Below are 18,259 nucleotides of genomic sequence, written 5' to 3'. Positions count from 1 at the left end.
CAAAAGGATATAAATTCTAGGTCAGTCTGAGCTGCATGGTGGATTTGAGGCCAGTCTGGACTATATGATCCTCAGGAAAAAAAATTGTTTGAGCTTTATTAATTTTGAGATGCCCATCAGCATTCTCATAGAGATAGAAAGTTCTCCGAGGTTGGAAATAGTATCTGTGAGGGTCATCAAATCTAGATGGTATTTAAAGCTAAGACTGGATGAGGCCATTTAGGGAGAGAAAGATGTTAGGATTTTGACAGAGAAAGGAAAGACAAAGGGTGGATTTTCTGGATAAAAACTTAAGAAGTAAATCAAGGGCTGGTGGGATAACGAGTGTGAAGGCACTTGGTGCCAGGCTTGACAGCCGGAGATCAGTTCTCGGGACCCACATGGTAGGAGAGAAGCAGCTCTCCTCAGGTTGTTCTCCGTCTTCTTACACTGTGAGAAGTGCACACACATATGCATGTGTACACTAAGTAAATGTAATGAAAAATTTTAAAAGAAGTAAATGAAGGATACACGCAAGAGAATATGATATGATTTCACTGTTCGTAACTAGGAACTGTGCAAATCAGATGAAAGCCTTAACAAAGCCTCACCTTAGTTAAAAAGTTAAAACACTATGATTTCTCCAAATCAAGAAAATTCATTCTAGATTTGCACAATATAAAATTTGGTCTGCCGAGAGAATTTATAAGTTGCATTTGTGCCCTTGGCATGTACCTGCCTTTGGCTGACAAGCAGAAAGACCAGGGTCCCTTGCCAACAACCTATAAACTACGTTGTTCTGTATGGGGCTGGAGCTCTGACAAGCTGGATTTGTGGCTGACTTTAATTCACTGCTCATACACTTAAGATTTCTATCATCCCATAATTACGTTATGCAAGAGTGTTAAGCTGAAGGCCCACTGAGTGCAAACTGTGTCTGAAAAGCAGTTTAGTTGTCAGAGAGAGATGTGACAAAATTCCATGAAGAGGAGCTGGAGAGGTTGCTCAGCAATTAAGAAAACATACTGTTCTTGCAGAGGATCAGAGTTCTGTTCCCAGAACTCACTCTAGGAGGTTCAAAACTGCCCATAAGTCCAGTGCCAGGGGGACTTGATACCTCTGACCTTTTAATACACACACACATGTGCACATATCCACACACAGACACACATGTGCACATATCCACACACAGACACACATCTGTGTAGGCGGATTTTTCTTTCCCACCAGCTAGCTATACGAAGACTTCTTATTAATTATGAAAGCTTGGCTGATAGATTAGGCTTGTTACTAACTAGCTCTTAAATTAACCTGTTTTTATCAGTCTACTTTTGGTCTCCTGGCTTTAGTACCTTTACTCTGTACTGCCCACGCTGCTCCCTTTGAGTCCTGGTGTCTCCTTAAGACTCTGCCTTTCTTCCTCCCAGCATTTTCTCTGCCCCCAAAATCTTGCCTAGCTATTGGTCATTTAGCTTTTTATTAAACCAATCACAGTGAAATATCTTCACACATTATAAAGGAATATTCCACAACATACCTGCACACATGATTAAAAATAAATCATCTAAAGTCGGGCAGTGGTGATGCATGCCTTTAATCCCAGCACTCGGGAGGCAGAGGCAGGCAGATCTCTGTGAGTTCGAGGCCAGCCTGGTCTACAAAGCAGGTTCCAGAACTGGCTCCATAGCTACAGAAAAACCCTGTCTTGAAAAAAAAATAAATCATCTAAAAAATTACATGAAGAAAGGTAAAAGACAGCATGCTTCATAGGACCACAGTGACATTTAGGGCATCCTCAAAGTACCAAACAATGTTCTAACATAAAAATCATGTTCTTTTCATTGCTTATTACCTTTAAACAGGGCCACAGAAGTATCCCTTTTGATTTTAATTATTTAAAGGAGTTTAATTTCATTTATCTCTTGGTCTGTAACTGTTGTTACTTGATTTAAGTCATTGCCTGTTCACTGTGCCCCGTGCCTTTTTTGGGGGGAGGGTCTTCAGGTTCATTTCTGGTAAGAACAAAGGTTCATAACTTGAGTTTCAAAGTTTTGCATGCGTGGGGATAGGAGAGTCAGGCCAGTGTCTTCCCTTCTTCTGTTCTGATTTCTGAAAAGATAGAAGGGTATTTCTAGTCAACATTTTATTTTGCTGCTTTAGGCAAATAAGCACCTTAGGTGGGTTTAGTCACCATGATCTGGCTCACAGATGAGGCCGTCTCAGTTGAACTTTGCCACAACCTTTAGAATGAAACCTTTAAGTACATTTTAAAATAGATTCACTTATTTTATATGTGTAAGCGTTTTTCCTGCACGTCTGTGCACCATGTGGCTATGTAGGTCAGAAGAGGGCATGGGATCCCTGGAGCTGGAGTTACAGATGGTCATGAGGTACTGTGTGGGTGCTGGGAACTGAACCTAAGACCTCCGCAAGGGCAGCAAGTGTGGAGTGAAATCTTCCTGCCACTGTAAAATAGAACTTGAGATCTGGAATCCATCGTAGTTGATGGTTTCTAATCCCAGAATTCAGGTAAATTAAGACACAACCCAAACTCCTTCTTTGTATTTTAAGTCTGTCCAGGCTGGAAGGGTGACTTGGAGGTGGTTAAGAGCACTTGCTGCACGACCATCAGAACCTCAGTTCAGATCCCAGAACCCACAGAACAAGTTGGCTGTGTGTCACTTGTACATGTACCTACACTGTTGAGATCCCAGACAGGAGGATCACTGGGGCTTGATGGCCACCACAGTAGCTGAGAAAACACAAGTTTCAGATTCAGGGAGAGATCCCATCTCAAAAGGTGGAGAGTGATAGAGGATGACACTTGACAGTGTCCTCTGACCTTCATGTACCCAAATGTGCACACATCTATACACACGTGTGTGCTCAACACGCCCACAATCGCCTCGGTCACAGGAAAGTGTTAGAATTTAGTTTGCATAAGTTGAATGCAAAGACATAAGAGCTGTGTGAGAGTGGAGGTAGACTTTGGTGTCTGGAACCGATGGTGCCGATCCCCCTCCTGCCGTTCCGCTGGCAGTGTGTGCTGTTTCTGTAGCTTCATTGTCTAGAAGTATTTCTTAGGGCTGCAACCTTATTCTGTTACCAGAGATTTGTAAGTCTATTTTCTGGCCAAAACTCGGTTTGTGCAGCATTGATGTTCTTAGATATTGATGTTTTCCCAAGAGATTTACACATTTGATTTTACACTTTTTCAACAAGCGGGAAATTATGTCACGTTTGCTGGCCATGTGTAGAAACAAGATATTTTCTCCTCTCTCCCATCTCGTGACTATTGCAACTACAGATAAGAGAAACTACTTCTTGACTTTCTTTTTCTTCCCTGGTTTGGGGACATAAACATTGGGTTGTACTTGCAGTTGTCATTAGAACAAGGACATTGACACTGTGTTCAGCGGTTACTGCTCATCATAGTACAGAATCACCCTGATTGTTCTGGGGACTGAGAAAGCATCGTCTGATGCTGACGTAGTGCCCTCATCCTATAGTCCCCTTGTCAACAGAGATGACTCCCTCAGTGTTTCCCTCAAACACAAGTGTCTCTGCTCTGCTCATTAGAGCTTGTCTAAATAAAAAGTAGTTTCTGCAGAGGCGTGATTAAAATATAAAAGCACCTTTGTGCTTGTTGATTAACTAAATCCAACTTCCACTGCCGTGATTGATTAGGTGTTGTTGGTTCTTGGACCTTTGGGGGAGCAGTCAAGAACTCCTTTAAGGTATATATGTATGTATATGATGTGCATATAGAACCCTTGAACATTTCCAGGAGGTGACAACTCCAGCTGAGTTATGCTTAGTCACACACAGTTCTAAATGTGGCCAGGTCTGGATGGCTCTGAGTGGAAGGCACCCACTCTAAGATTGCTTTTCTGATTAGATGAAGCTGCGCTGAAGGCGGCCTAGTTTCAGTGCAATTTGTAGCTTCCAGAGCTATTCCAATATGGACTCAAAGCCGGAAATGCTCTCTTATGTAAGTTGCTGTTGCAGAGACACCGTCTACATTTTTATTTTCTGCCTGCCAAAATTCTCACCCCAGGTTCATTTATTCCCTCTTCAGCCCCTTCTTTGGCCAAGAAAAAGAAAGCTTTAAAAAAATGCATATATTTTACAGTACATGGAGAGACAGTCAACACAAGCCATGGCTGTAGATACTGTGTTGTTCCTGAGATTGTCATTTTCACAACATGTCCTCTGTGACAATTGCAAGATAAATGGCCACATGTAGCAGTGTCTTAAAAGGTTTTGAAATGGAGGACAGAATGTTGCCAGTCAGAAGTTTTTAAATTTTTAATTTATTTTGGCTTTTAGTTGATTTGGAGAAACAAGAGCATCTATCAGTACGGGGCCGAATCTTGCATGAGCATCCGTGTTTGTTGCTCATTTGCTTTGTATTTCCTTGCTTGGCTTTTGTAACCTCAAACTTAATGTTTTATCTCAAATCCTGTTGTAACAAATCAAAGGATCTTTAGGGTCAATGAAACATTTTGTTTCCTCTGCTTTTAAAATTGGGAAAGTCAGTTTAAAACAATAGGAGCAAATCAGTTGGAATAGTTAGGCAAATTGTATGCTTTTTTCTTCAAGGAAATCTAACTAACAGGAAAGGAAAAAGAAAGCAATAATGTAATACTTTTTAGTATTCTCTACAAATATGAAGCCATTATATTTGTCTTGAGACGTAATGAACTCTGTATAATTTGATTTGCTCATATAGTTACCATGTTGGAAACATTTGTACAAATTTTCTAATTATATTGTTTGCTGTTAAGTATTCTTAGCATTCTCTTTTATATAATAAACTGCCGAACTTGAAACAGCTGACCACATCCTAAGGCATTTTTCTCTTTTTATAAGATACAGACAAACTTAAGACCGAACAATAGAAGTGATCATCTTTTTAAAGATGTAGTTTTGTTTCTATTTAAAATGTCTTTGTGTTTATGGGACATGTAAAGAGTGACATGTGCTAATCAGGATCCAGATGATTGGCTTCTCTGTTACTTTGGATATTTATGTTTCTTTGCAGTGGGAACATTAAAAATCTCAGTGCTTTGAAATATTTAGTTAATTGTTGTCAACTGTGGTTATTCTGCTGTTAGAGAACATTAAAACTTACCCTTCTATCCAACTGTGTTCTTGCTGCTACCAACATTTTAATTTCCCTGTCTGTCTGTCTGTCTGTCATCCATCTGTGTATTACATGAACATGTATGCTGTGCGAACACCACACCTCTGAGCTAAGTCCCAGTCCCTGCTTACATTTTAACAAGATGCAGGGTTGTCTGGCATTTGGCTACTGTTTACTTCCACAATGTTTCGTAGATAACATAAAAAGAAGTTCACAACCATAAGAAAAGACAGCAGACCTAGCCTAAAACTTGAATGACCATGTAGACTCCAAACCATTCTCATTTTATGAGTTGTCCTGGTTAAGAGTTTTTGTTTCTCCTGTCTTTCCCCTCCCAAATGGGTTTTACAAACCTCTGAACACTAACGAGTAGCCAGGATGAAAGCAACATTTCAGCCCTTACCATGTTTAGCTCCCAGTTTGGGATTTAGAGCTTGTCAGACTCTTGGTATGCTGGGCAGGGCCTGGAGAAACTGGAACCTTCACTTTGGCCAGGTGGAAACCCTGATTTCCACCTGCCCTTAGACCACCAGCCCTCCCTTGCATGTGCTCTACTTCTGATAGAAAAATAGGACTCTTGGAGTTCAAAATGCTGTTTGTTCATGCGGAGCACACTTAGGGGTGGGGGTAAGTTCTGGAAAGCCCGAGGCTCTAATTGTCTGACCGCATTTGCAGGTTTACAAGAGCAGAGTCTTGGGGAAGGCCCCTATTTCCTCATGTGTTCTGCATGGCTACCTGTAGTACTCACGAGGAAGAACCAAGCAGTGAGTTCCTATCTGTCAACTCATGATGCAGACCTTTAATAGCTCCCCAGGGAGGAAATTCTGTGGCAGAATTCTGAAAGTCTGGTGCAGGAGTGAGCCAGGCAGAAGGGCTTTTAGCTCTCTGGAATTATGGTTAGAGCTACAAAGCTACATGCTCACCCCATGCGTTCATGGTTCTTATAAGATTTGGATCGCCTAGTTCTTGAATGTAGGATGATTCTTTTATTTCTTTATGACAGGTTCAAAGTCAGTTGTCTACTGCTTCTTGACTATCATAAGACAAAAGGGTTGGTCAGAACAAAAAAATGGTAAAGATGCTTTAGCAGAGCAAATTTAAACGTAACAGAACATGTTCAACACAAGGTAGTGAATGTGGCTGCTAGGGTGTTGTGTAGTGGGCCTGTGTTACCAGTCATGGGCTGAGTACTGAAAATATTGGAAAATGTACATATGCACATCCATACTACACACACACACACACACACACACACACACACACACACACACACACTATGGCTTGGGCGATAGCTCAGTTAATAAAGTGCATACTTTATGTGAATGAGAATGTGAGTTCTACAGAAAAATTGAGCTGTTGCCTAACTAGAAGCTTCACCTCTACTGACTAACATTCACGGTACTCTGCACGAGCTTGGAGGAGAAAGGTGATTACCAATATCACCAGTGACAAATCCTGTGACCTTCAACAGTGGCTGTCCTGCGAGATATACTGAGGGGTAGTGGCCCAAATACTATGGCAGTACTCAACTATGTTTTGATTGGAGTTAAGGTTCACTTCATGAAATGGAACCCACACTTGTTAGTGTTACAGTGGCCAGGAACCAGTCTAGATAGGTCATGGGAAGCCTGTTACTGTTATTACTAGGGGGAAACCTACTATTACTATTAGTGTATATGTAATATGAAGACTATTATGCTAAAAGAACACAGCAATAAAATGACTCCTACTGACACACTGATAAACCCATAGATCTGTGCCTTGCTCAGCTCACATGGGAGACGCTTCTTCTTGAAGCTGATGGGAATTTACGCAGAGATCCACAACTGGACAGTGTGCAGAGAGTGAGAGATTTTGGAGCCCTCAGTCCTAAATGGGATGTCTTTATCAAGGATGTATGTGGAAGGGGGTGGGAAGATTGTGAGAGCCAGAGGTAATGGAGGACTCTAGGGAAATGCTCGCTTCCAGACACAACAGAACTAATGCATATGTGAACTCACAAGGACTGGTAGCTCGCACAGGGCCTGCACAGGTCCAGGCCAGATGGGATCCCATACTGAGAGGAGGAAGGAGACACAGGATCCCACCCTTAATCAAGAGGCTATCTAAAATTGATAGGCACTGTCAAAGGAAAAATCCATTTTTGCCAGTGGAGTCTTATTAGGTATATCAGCCACACTTTAGGGCGTGCCCCATGCCTAGGAATAGTTGCTTAACGCAAAATGAACTCAGTAGTATTTTTGTGGATTGCTTTTTAAAATTTCATTATCTTTGTTTTGATATTTTTTGCTTTGTGGGACTTTTGTTTGTTTTGATTTTCTTTTTAGTGGATTTTTTTGGTGTGTTTGTATTTCTTGGTTTTTGTTTTTGCTGTTTTCTTTTTTTTTTGAAAGATAGAGAAAAAACAAAGTTGGGTGGGTCAGGAGGTGAAGGGTCTGGGAAAAATTAGGGGAGGGTAAAACATGATAAAAAAAGATTGCAAATTTTACCTCCCCAAACCTGTATAACAATGCTGGCTCTGATGTCATGTGCTTGTAACCCTTGGAAAAGAGAGACAGGTGGCTCACTGAAGCCTAATGGCCAGCCAGCCTAGTCTACTTGTCAAGTTCTGGAGTGAGAACCTAACTCAAAAAACAAGGTAGACAACTGAGGTTGTCTGATCTCCACATGCATACACTTCACACAAAACTTAGAATATCACATATAAAATGTATCATGGTGGGTATGTTTTGTACTAAATATATTGTGTTAATTTTAGAAAATCATTTGCAAAGTAATAGACACTGAAATAACTCAATCCTGCTTGGGTTAATTAAGTGGAGCAAATGAGAAGCCGGAAGTCAAGGCTTGCAAAGGCCCTGCCATTGTGTTTTAGAAAGGATCTGCGTGGCAGAATTCTAGGCTACATTCTTGGTTCACTACCCAGTGATACTGTGTGTCAACTTTATAGATGGCTTCTTAACATCAAAGTGTTGGTTTCTTTACTTGTTTATTGAAACAACATTTACAGATCAGCAAGAAGTATTTGCATCACACTTAAGTGTGCTGGTCTTAGAGCCTAGTTACATGTGTGAGAAACAGCATTTGTTGACTAAAGTTTCTGTATTTATTAGTTTGGTTTTGTCTGTACTTTTTGAGTCTTTTGTATGCTAGGCTGAACGCCAGCCTACTATGTAGCCACGGATGCCCTTCAACTCCTGATCCTCCACCTAGGCAAGAACCCCCAAGTCTGGTATTCCTGTTTTAGAATAGCTACCCCTACTTTTTTCAGTAGTTGTAAACAGAGACATCAGTGGCTTTGTCTGGGTGGGCAGAGCAAGAATATTGCTGTGAGAATTTTGATGGTCAGTCATTCCTGAGAATGGAGGAGCGGGGGTTGTCTTCTGAGTGTGGAAGTGGGTAGGTGGGATGTAGTTGTGGCTTTAGGAAGAAGGAAACTATTTGGAACAGCTGACCACGAGCTGCATAAGAGTGAAAGCGGGCCTTCTGCAAGCACCAGAGGAAGCCACCACCTTAGCAGGTGCGGGGTGAGTGTTCAGGAAGTCAACTGAGACTTGGGAATTTGGAAAGCCCTGGTGTGGGGGCAGGGACTGGGAATTTGCTGTGCTCTTGGTGTAAGTAGATCTGGTGGAGCTATTTCTGACCCCGAGAGGTGGCTGTCTAGGGAGGTGAACAGCAGGAGAGGTGAGGCTGATGAGGAAATGATGAGCTACAGATCTCTCCAGCATGGCACGTAGGCCCTTTCTCTCTCCCGTCCCCGCTCATCAAGTCATACGTTGCTGGCCATTCTTGAGTTCTTTTGGTCATGCTGTTCCTTTTTTGCCTTTCTTTAGCTTGATGCTTTCCCACATGAGCTATTCTCGGTCCCCTATTCTTCTTTTCCTTTGGCCTGCTTAATTCCTACTCCAAGTCTTGACTTAGGCTTCATTCCTAGGAAATTGTTGACAATTGTTTCTTTCTCCGTTCCCTGCTAGCAACCTTTCACCCTGTGCACACATATGTGCGTTGTCTAGGCTTGCCTCGACCTCTTAATTTGTGGGTTGGAAGGTTCCTTGAGTGTAAGAATGTCCCTGTACCTAGCAGAGTCTGGCACATGGTGTTTGACATGTGCTTGCTGGGTGGATGTGTGCTTCACTGAAGTTTGGTAGTAAACCGAATGGTAGAGCTACAAGGAAGCTATGAGATTAGAATCTACTCAGTTGTTCTGTTAATTATGTGTGCTTGTGTGCATCTCTGTGTGAGAATGTGTGCATGAGCTCAAGTATCCCTGGAGGCTAGAAGAGGGGTGAATTACCTAGAGCTGGACCTGGATACTGGCAATCCAAATGATGTCCTCTGCAAGAGCAGTGTGACCTCTCAGCCTCTGAGCCGTCTTTCCAGCCCCGTGGCTCATTCATTTTATAGTTTGCAGAGCCCTACATTTCCTAGTTTGTTCTAGGCAGAGCAAGGATTCAGCTTTCCCTCCTCTTGTTCCTAATGCACCACGCTGTGATGATTGCAATGTTGGTGTGTGACGATGGTACCTTTCTGCCTCTGCTTAGTGCCTGGTCACAGCGACTGCTGAGTGTGTGATGGAGTCTGAGTTTTCTCCTGGGGAGGGAAACGGTGTCCTGACAACGCTAAGAGCTTTTCCTCTGCCGTGTGCCAGGTTTACAACAGCCTTACCTCACTGTTTCCCCCTCCTTTTCCGGGTTTGTCCTGGTTTATCTTTGGACGGGGTAAGTGTCAGCAACCGTTGCTAAGTAAATAGAGGAATTGCTCATTCAGGGTTCGTGGTGTCAGATACTCAGTGCCTGTGCTTTCACCTGTCCTGGCTGTTCTCACTGCCACTTCAAAATGCCCCGACCTAACGTGTGTCAAACCACAGCAACAGTGTATGTTTCACCCGACGGCCCATAGGATCAGGGAAGCCATAAGCGATTAGGTAGCAGGACGTTTTTTGTTAGTGAAAACGTGAATCTGTTTGTTTCCAGACCCACCCTTGGAAATGGGACGTGAGGTGGGGTGTCTAGAAATGCCCGCTTATGTATTTTTAACTCAAAGCTTATTGTGAAGCTTCTGGACAAAGTGACTTTACCATATCCATCTCGGGTGAATCTTCAGCCTGACTCAGGACAGGGCGTGTCTCCTTCATTTACTGCCTGGCCACAGAGGATGCAGTTTTGTGTGGTTGATTTCCAAATCACCATGGCTCCCGTGAGCCCCTCACCACCATTGATCCCAAATGCCGAGGATCACTGTTGGGGGTGACATGACTTTGAACTTTTGGGCTCCTATGGTAACTAACCAAATACTAGATGGCTAAAATTGCCTATTCTTTTGGGGAAAGTACTCCAGAGATCAGAGATTTTCGGCCTTTGGCTTCTTTTGCTTTTTTGTTTTGTTTTGTTTTGTTGAGATAGGGTCTCAGACTGTAGTCCAGGCTGGCTGGGGACTCCAGTCCTCCGGCCTCAGCTTCACGAGTCCTGGGATGGTGGCCTGAGCCACCGAGCCTGGCCACCTTTCACTTACAGAGCTCTGCAGTCTACCCCTCCCCACCCCCAGATACTTCGGTATGCATTTCCTTTTTGCCTCTTTTCTTTTTTTTCAAGTAAGAACTACACAATGTACAACGACCTTTTAGCTCACAGGATTTAGAAATCCCGTGTCTTGGAAGAAGTCCAGTGTCTTTGGTTTTAGGGATTTCTGAAGCCACTTTGGACCTTGTTGGCTTCCAGCCACATGGGAGCGTCTGATCCTCCCTGGGCTGGTCTTGAGTTCCAGGCATTGAACTGGAAGTGCATCAGCCGAGGATTTGGGCTGCGTCAAGAAGGATTTTGATTTGCTATATTCTCTGCTTGGCATCTGCTTATTTCCTCTGGGGACACCCCCTTCCTTGGAAAAAATAGCTCCAAAGATGCCTGTCTGACGGGCTAAGAAGTTCAGCCGGGCATTTCCATTCAGGGATCATAACTTGTCAGTCACAGGTCACTGTGTGAGCAATGTGTCACCATACTTAAAGAGCTTCTGACGTTCCCTTCCCTCTCCTGCCCACGGGTGCCCCTATACTGGCTAGTGTCAAGAATGACTATCGGAAATCTTGAGACAGATCAGCCAGCACTGGTTCTAAAAGGGCTCAACCCCACAGGAACTTCCTGGGCTGTGACCTGAAGGACCTGGCAGCTGTTCTTGGGCCCAGGCTCTAGTCCTCTTCCAGGCATGTGTTAATTTTTCCATATGGTACTAGGGAACCGTGGTTATGGATGGGGCAGTTGGTGAGGGGTTGTGGTGGAGGGCAAGACTATCCTGAGAATTGTGTGCTGATGTGACTGTCTCTGAGGGCCATGGTAAGGATCTCAGTGTATCTGAGACAGTACCATTCCCTCCGGTAATCCATTGGTCCATGGAAGTGCTTCCCCTCCCAGATTCTTCTGCTACAGGTAGACTTTACATTTATTCATCTTTGATTTTTAGTGTTTTAAATTGTACCATTTTACAATCTAATAGTAACGGGGTAGTTAAGACCCTCATTTGATCATCTCTAGACACATGTTATTTATTAAAATGTATAGGACGGGGCCAAATTCAGGTGCCCGCAGTAAAATGGTGACATTTAGGGATGGTGGCTTAGTTATCTGTGCGTAAGTTTGCTGGATGGCAGATACTGTTTTTTTTTCAAGACAGGGTTTCTCTATTTTACAGCCCTGGCTATCCTAGAACTTGCTTTGTAGACCAGCCTGGCCTCAAACTCGCTAAGATTCACCTACTTCTACATCCCAAGTGCTGGGATTAAAGGCGTGCTCCACCACTGCCTGCCCCAAATAAATCTAATCTTAAAAGGCAACTGACTGACTAGCTCTGTACTTGTTCATTTTGAGCGTGTGTCAGCTCATGGGAAACTGTTAGCTTTTCTTAGCTATTGATTTATTTAACTTTCTAGGTCAGAACTTTTCTGGATACTGATGTGAGCCTTCTTGGTATGCTTCTAGGACCTTCTTTCAACACTATTCTCCATCCTCCCGTCCTTGAGGTTTTTGAAGGATTATTGACAATTCATCATTTCCAGTTTTGTCTTTTATTTTTTTTTTTTTTGTCAGTGATCTAATGGACCTGAGCCCAAAAGCCTGCCATTCCTAAGGCAACTGTAGCTGTCCTAGCTCCACACCTGTGTTCTTCCTCAGTTGTTCTCACCGGTTTTCCCTTTCAGAAAAACCCTGTAGCTGGAACGGGTAGGACTAGCAGGACAGATTTCTCTTGTCATATTACAGTGGCCACTTCAACAGATGTGTTACTATTTTGCATTTTTTCTTGCCAAGAGAACAACTTTAAAATTGTGTATTGGGGGGCGGGCTGGGGAGATAGCTCAGCTGGTACAGTGCTTACGAGAACCTGAGCTACAGCTCCAGAATCCACATAAAGAGTCAGGCAGTGGCTCATTCTTATAATCCTAGGGCTAGAGACGCAGAGACGGAATTCGGGGGCTTGTTGACCAGCCAGCCTCACCTGTTGGGTGAGATCCAACATAAACCGTGGGCAGCACCTGGGGAACAACATCCCAAGCTGTCCTCTAGGGCCCGCATGGAGTCCCCATCTCCTGAAGGGTTTTCATACTTCACTGTTTTAAGTCATCCAAGGCTTTATCTTTTGAACATGCTCTGTTCCCTTCATTGTGTCCCAGACACAAATAGAACATTCCAGGGCTAGGAGTGCTTTGTAGCCTTTTAAAGGACTCCAGAGTTCTGCTGCTCTCAGCCTCCTAACCCTCACTGAACCAAAGGGCTTTCCTCTGAGCTCAGATAAACATGAGTTACCTATTTCCCTCCCAAGAACTTAGCATCTTCCCTTCTCTGCCCTCCAGTTTTGTGGCTGGCTTTCTGGGCTACCTGGTTCAGCCATATAGGGCGGAGGCAATGGCTTCTTACAGGATTCAACCCTGCTGACCACCCAGAACTTCTCATCACATCCTCACTCCCCAGATGACCCATCCCTTAGGACTCCCACCCAGGGCTGGGCTGAGCTGGTTCCGACTAGTTCACTGACAACTCCACTGTGGTTGAATGTTCCTGGGGCATGTGGGCCTCTCCCTGAACTGAGGTCAAGGCCCAGGGCTTCTGAATCCCCAGGTCAGAAGCCAAAGGAAAGAACAGGCTAGGGATGGGCTGCTGGGGAGCTCAGTAGCTTGAGTGGGAAGCAGAGTGTGGGAGGAAGGGAAGAAGGGGAGTTGGAAAAATCTGTAGTTACCCTGAAGACACTCATCCCCACAATCCAGGCACTAGTTCACTGTTCTGCAGCTTGGGACCCATTTTATTTTGGAATGACCAAGTCCAAGGGGCAAGTCTGAGCTGGCCTAATAGAGAAAAGGAGTTCAACTCTATTGTTAGAGATCTGGAATCATTAAGACTCCCAGCTCTATTGAAACTGATCTCTTTACTGTCTATGGAAAAGGATTTAAAGAGGCAAATCACAGTGAGGGATGTTTGATTTAAGGAGCGCTTTTTACAGGAACCCACTTTCGGAATGTGCATTTGCATACAAACAATGAGAGTGCTGATTAAAATGATTCTCACATAGTCATTTCAGCGATGCGGAGACTGCTGCCTGGCAACACTGCGCAGTGTCAGGGAGCGCTTTCAAAACCATCTCGTTCCATCAGTCTCATCAACCGAGACACATTGTGGGCCTTTTCTGTGCAAGGCACTATGCTAGAACCATTGTGTGTGTCTGTGTGTGTGGAGGGGCGAGGGGGCCGTCAAGGGTATCAAACCTAATAGCCTTCTAGGGTGGGGTATGACACTTCAGGGAAGTCCCAAGTGGAACGTGGGAGTTGAAGGGTTAGGGAATGAAGCAAGAGAAGTGTCCCACCTGCTAAGATAGGCCATACCTGTTGACAGTGCTGTAGAAATTGCTAGCATTCTGCCCCTCCAAACTGACTTGTGTAGTTCCCCTTGGAAGCCATAGGCCAGTATTTAAAGTATGTCTGTCATCATCATCCTTGCTGGCACCTGCTGTTTGCGGCTAGTTTGGCCTTTGCCTCCGGGAGTGTGGGAAGGGCTGATCTAGCCTAGGGAGGTGGAAACCCTTTTGCCTCCTGGAGTAAATGGCTGCCTTTATCTTTTTAAAAAGTGTTTTCAGAGCGTCAAGTCTGGAGCTCAGCTGGTGCAAAGTAGAATTTGTGGACTGAAGCTTGTTCCCTTGTCGAGAGCCCATGGTAGTCATGTGGATTGAGTTTCACATCGTGACCACTTGCCAGCTCTGTGATCGTCCTCATTTGTGAGATTGGGATTGATGGAAGGGTAATTATAGTATAATGATGATGACCGTAGGCTGCACAGTGTAGTGCACAGTAGCATATACCCCAGAGCTAGACTGCTAAAGTTCAAATCCCATTAGGTATATAGCCCAGAAAAGTTGCTAAACCTCTCTGGGCCTTAGTTTATCTGTGAAAAAGAGTAAATACCAGGGGTACTCTTACCAGAGGGTTGTTAAAAGTCGGAATTATAAAGTGCTCCATGCTTATTATGATAAAATATTTAGTATTCATTAAGCATACACATACATGCATACATATATACATGCACACACACATACACATGTGCTCACAGAAACTATAGTTTTGGTTTTTAGAATTCCTGAGAAGTTTGGCCCTGGACAAGTATTACTCCAACTCTTTTAGCCCCTATTTGTTGTTTTTGAATTGGTGAGATAGCCAATGTTCTGATGGGTTAAAGCAGTTTCCTGAAGGGATGGTGGCCAGTAGATACCCAGAACCCATGAACTTGCTTTACAAGTGGCTGTAGGCACACTTGTAAGCGTTCATGCAGGCGGATGACCGTCCATGAAAATGCTAAGCCTTTTTTACCATTAATGTATTGAATAAAGACCCTGCCCTCTCTTCTACTCACCTCTACTACCTCCCTCCTGCCCAACTTGCCTGAGCTATTATCTATGGTGCTGTTGCTATCTGATGTCCCTGTCAGCTGTGACTTTGAGCCTGTGCCCTCTAATGGGGTCTCTGGGGTCATACCAAGGTAACCAGTTGTTCAGCCTTAGTGCCTCTCTCTCTGGCTGGACTTCTTTGAAGACCAAAGAAGGCTATTGTATTGTGAGACCTGACTTCAGGTATCACATCCTTTAGGGAAAAGGCTAATTGGAAGGGTTCTTCACCTCCTGCCTTTATGCTTGGGGTTGAAGCTCTGAGAGACTTAGGAAATTAGTGTGTTGAGGAATAAAAAACTAAAACCAAAACCACCACAACAAGACAGCTTTAACACATTAGTTCATTTCCTGTCACTTAGACATCTTTAAAAACTGATCGTGTTTGCTGACAAAATGGGCACTTTTTAAAAATGCTCTAACATCTTGTATGAAAACACAAACACTATCCTATATGAGCGCTGAAAGGTGCTTTAGCACTCGGGTCCTATTTTGGGCCTCTGGAATTCAATTCCTTCCTGTTGCCAGCTGAACCTGATGTATTAGATGAAAATATATTCCTATCTTCAAACGTGGACAGCAGGACATTCTGTCCTCCGAATTTCAGTGTTTGACTTGGGTGTTGCAGGAAACTTGGCACCCTCCCTCTTCAAAATAATAAACAGACATGATGTGGCCTCGTGTTTCATCTGATGGGCTTAGATGCTATTGCCTCATAAAGGCTGATTCATAGACAAATGGGAACTAATTATAGTAGCTTAAAAATAATACCCCTGTTTAAATTTGGCAAGGCAAGATGCCGTGCGTGTTTTTCAGGACATGAGAGACTGTTCCTTTGGTGTCATGAAGGTGACATACACTTTTCTATTTTAGCTGCTCAGTGGTTGTGCTGGTTCATTAACTGCTGTCTTCATTTAAATATTTAGGGCTCTCTGGCACCCCTTCTATGCACAAATAATGATGTACTTCTCGCACGAACAAATCGACACAGGGCTTTTTTTTTCTAACTGCCCTCCTTATTTATTTATTTATTTATCTATCTATCTGTTATCTATTTATTTACTTATGTTTGTGCTGGGGATCTAGCTCGCAACTGGGCTATATTCTTTTCCCTGTTGATGACATCATAATGAAATAGTGTCATCTTTGAAGAAAGCAAGTATTTGTTTGTTTTTGTTTTTTTTCAGCTCAATATTCAGACTCTCCATGAAATTGCAGGAAATTGTTTTCTTCTTGATGGAAAGCTTAAAGGATGATTTAGAGCATGCTTTAAAGATGGGATTTATTATTATTTTATGTGCATGTGTGTGGGCTTAAGTGTATGTATGTGCACCATATGTGTGCAGGTGCCCTCAGAAGTCTGAAGAGGTCATCTGATCCCTTGGAACTGGAGTTATAGGCAGTTGTGAGCCACTGAGCCTGGGCATCTGCAAGAGCAGCATGTCTTTTAACTGCTGACTCAACCTCTTCAAAGGATTTTGTCATACGTTCCTCTCATTACTTTGACTTGACTTTATCCACCTCACTGTAAATTAATTCACTTTGGATTTAGTTTTCTTTAAGTAAATAGATGCTCTTGTGATCATGTACAGAATTTAAAAATTAAAAAAAATACCTGCAGTAGAAAGTAGATCTTCTGCCCTTTCTGTATTTGGACAGCTCTCCTCAGAGGCACTCCGGGGTACCACTTTCTTGCGTTTTCTCCTGGAGGTATCTTCCATGTTCAGAAGTACTCGTGTGATTCCCTGCACAAATGCCTTCATACCCTCTACTATATTTTTAACCTTGATGGGTTTTTGCTTTTGATCCATGATCTTGGAGATCCTTCTGTTTGACAAATTGAGTTGCATAGTCTTTGGAAACTAGCTGTTTTTAAAAAGTAGATGTGGGGTGTGTGATACTATACAAGCAATTGTTGATTATTTCAATTTTTTACCTATGAAGCCATGCATGGCATAGTGTGACTATTGGTGTCCATCCACTAAAGAATGCTCTGTTTTGGTGTTATAAGCAGAACTCTAGAACCGGAGGCAAGAGTTGAAATATTACTTTCTCCCATTACTGTTGCACTATGTTGTTTTAGCCAGTTAATCTTTTGGTGCCTCAGTTTCCCATTGACAAAGGGATATTTATCTTAGTGTCAGGATGTGAAGATTAAAAACACTAGTCTCTATTGAGTGCTCAGCCCTAAATGATACGTCTATGCCCCTCCAAAGCTCAGAGAAGATTGATAAAGAGGAGGTAGAAAGAATGTGAGCCAAACTGAGGCTGGGGCCAGTGTTGTGAAATGTGTTCTCTTGATGTGTCTTACCCATCATGCTCATAAATATCTGTGGTTACCTCCTTAAGATCAAGCCAACAACACCAATCATTTAAGTAGGCAACATTAATTGTACTTGTGGATAAAACAAAACAAAATCCCGAAAAGCAACAATAACAATAACAACAACAGTAGCAGCAACAACAAAAAACCCAAACCAACTAAAGAAACACCCAAAGAAAAAGAGCAGAGGGCATGAAGCGTGGAGGGGGATGCATTTGGGGGGCTTGGAAAGAAATAAGAGGGAGGAGTTAGGATGTATATGATGAAGATGCATTGTTTACATGTATGAAATTGTCAAAGAATAAACGAAAGATATTCTATTACAAAAACCCAAATCCTACTAGTCTATATAAAGCTGATAGACCAGTGCTGGGCATACTGACAGATGTAGGAACACAAGTATCCTAAGATGGACTTAACCTCTGTATGTTTCTGAAACGACCTCAGTGACTTTTAGAAGCTGTAACACAGTATTGCGTGTGTGGATTATATGTGTCTTAGATGCACTCAGATCCCATGTTCACCCTTTCCCGTTTCCTGTTGCTTTTCTTTAACATCCTAGAAGAAAAAGGTGAATATGGTGTTTCAATTTAAGTCATCATACTCGTGGGTTCACATTCCTCAAATGCATTTCTAATAAATGATTTCCCCACTAATGACTTGATGGAGGAAGGTCATTGGTTAAATTAAAAGGAACTGCCTCGGCCCATTTCATTGGTTAGAAGATAGGTGGGAGGAGTAAACAGAACAAAACACTGAGAGGAAGAGGAAGTGAGCTCAGACTCCGCAGCTCTCCTCTCTGGAGCAGACGCAGGAGAGACGCCATGATACCTGCTCCAGGCAGAGGCACGTGATGAAGCTCCGACCCAGAATGGACTTAGGCTAGAATCTTCCCGGTA

General features: G+C 43.1%; 1 protein-coding gene across 50 annotated transcripts in view; it reads left to right on the top strand.

Moving 5' to 3' along the window:
* The window catches only part of Sorbs1 (sorbin and SH3 domain containing 1), a 221,768-nt gene that overhangs the window by 63,920 nt on the left and 139,589 nt on the right, over positions 1–18,259 (top strand). The window contains exon 1 of one of the 50 annotated variants that reach the window (XM_075974003.1): positions 18,232–18,256. The exons of the other annotated variants lie outside the window; for them this stretch is intronic. The gene's annotated coding sequence lies outside the window, so the exon portion shown is untranslated. Of the gene's footprint in view, positions 1–18,231; positions 18,257–18,259 lie in introns of those variants that run through there. 50 annotated transcript variants of the gene reach the window in all.

Source organism: Microtus pennsylvanicus, chromosome 5, assembly GCF_037038515.1.
Source record: "Microtus pennsylvanicus isolate mMicPen1 chromosome 5, mMicPen1.hap1, whole genome shotgun sequence".
Lineage (NCBI taxonomy): Eukaryota > Metazoa > Chordata > Mammalia > Rodentia > Cricetidae > Microtus > Microtus pennsylvanicus.
Note: the sequence above shows the minus strand (reverse complement) of the source record. Positions and strands in the feature narration are given on the sequence as shown.